The sequence below is a fragment of the Cucurbita pepo genome, chromosome LG03 (assembly GCF_002806865.2).
Source record: "Cucurbita pepo subsp. pepo cultivar mu-cu-16 chromosome LG03, ASM280686v2, whole genome shotgun sequence".
NCBI lineage: Eukaryota > Viridiplantae > Streptophyta > Magnoliopsida > Cucurbitales > Cucurbitaceae > Cucurbita > Cucurbita pepo.
The window spans coordinates 5,465,771-5,467,251 of NC_036640.1; the positions used below are offsets into that span (position 1 = coordinate 5,465,771).

The 1,481-nt window shown below is 42.3% G+C and overlaps 3 non-coding genes across 3 annotated transcripts; all 3 read left to right on the forward strand.

The window, feature by feature from the left end:
* The first annotated feature begins 157 nt into the window (after positions 1–157).
* TRNAS-GCU lies at positions 158–239 on the forward strand. Its single transcript has one exon. It is a non-coding gene; the product is annotated as a tRNA-Ser (tRNA).
* Positions 240–747: 508 nt separating this feature from the next.
* TRNAS-GCU lies at positions 748–829 on the forward strand. Its single transcript has one exon. It is a non-coding gene; the product is annotated as a tRNA-Ser (tRNA).
* A 302-nt stretch (positions 830–1,131) lies between these two features.
* TRNAS-GCU lies at positions 1,132–1,213 on the forward strand. The gene has a single exon. It is a non-coding gene; the product is annotated as a tRNA-Ser (tRNA).
* Positions 1,214–1,481: the final 268 nt, after the last annotated feature.

Consider the following 1,481-nt stretch of genomic DNA (forward strand, 5'->3'; position numbering starts at 1 on the left):
GCTTTGGCCGAGTGGTTAAGGCGTGTGCCTGCTAAGTACCAAATTTTGTTGTCTGGCTTCGGGCCGGTTATTAGTCGAAACCATGTTACATTTTCTTTAGCCACTACCTCATCATCGTTGTAAGAGTATATTAATAAACTCATATTGACAAATGACAGTCGCTTTGGCCGAGTGGTTAAGGCGTGTGCCTGCTAAGTACATGGAATTTTCCCGCGAGAGTTCGAATCTCTCAGCCGACGATCTTTTTAGATTTTGTTGTCTGGCTTCGGGCCGGTTATTAGTCGAAATCATGTTACATTTTGTTTAGCCACTAGATCATCATCGTTGTAAGAGAATATTAATAAACTCATATTGGCAAACGATAGTCGCTTTGGCCGAGTGGTTAAGGCGTGTGCCTGCTAAGTACAAAATTTTGTTGTCTGGCTTCGGGCCGGTTATTAGTCGAAACCATGTTACATTTTCTTTAGCCACTACCTCATCATCGTTGTAAGAGTATATTAATAAACTCATATTGACAAATGACAGTCGCTTTGGCCGAGTGGTTAAGGCGTGTGCCTGCTAAGTACATGGAATTATCCTTCCATTTTCCCGCGAGAGTTCGAATCTCTCAGGCGACTATCTTTCAAATTTTGTTGTCTGGCTTCTGGCCGGTTATTATTATTATTCGAAACCATGTTACATTTTGTTTAGCCATTAGATCATCATCGTTGTAAGAGTATATTAATAAACTCATACTGACAAACGACAGTTGCTTTGGCCGAGTGGTTAAGGCGTGAGCCTGCTAAGTACATGAGATTTTCCCGCGAGAGTTCGAATCTCTCAGGCGACGATCTTTCAAATTTTGTTGTCTGGCATCGGGCCGGTTATTAGTCGAAACCATGTTACATTTTGTTTAGCCACTAGATCATCATCGTTGTAAGAGTATATTAATAAACTCATAGCCGAGTGGTTAAGTCGTGTGCCTGCTAAGTACATGGAATTTTCCCGCGAGAGTTTCTCAGGCGACGATCTTTCAAATTTTGTTGTCTGGCTTCGGGCCGGTTATTAGTCGAAATCATGTTACATTTCGTTTAGCCACTAGATCATCATCGTTGTAAGACTATATTAATAAACTCATATTGACAAATGACAGTCGCTTTGGCCGAGTGGTTAAGGCATGTGCCTGCTAAGTACATGGGATTTTCCCGCGAGAGTTCGAATCTCTCAGGCGACGATCTTTCAAATTTTGTTGTCTGGCTTCTGGCCGGTTATTATTCGAAACCATGTTACATTTTGTTTAGCCACTAGATCATTATCGTTGTAAGAGTATATTAATAAACTCATACTGACAAACGACAGTTGCTTTGGCCGAGTGGTTAAGGCGTGTGCCTGCTAAGTACATGGGATTTGGCCGAGTGGTTAAGGCGTGTGCCTGCTAAGTACATGGGATTTTCCTGCTTAAGGCGTGTGCCTGCTAAGTACATGGGATTTTCCTGCGAGAG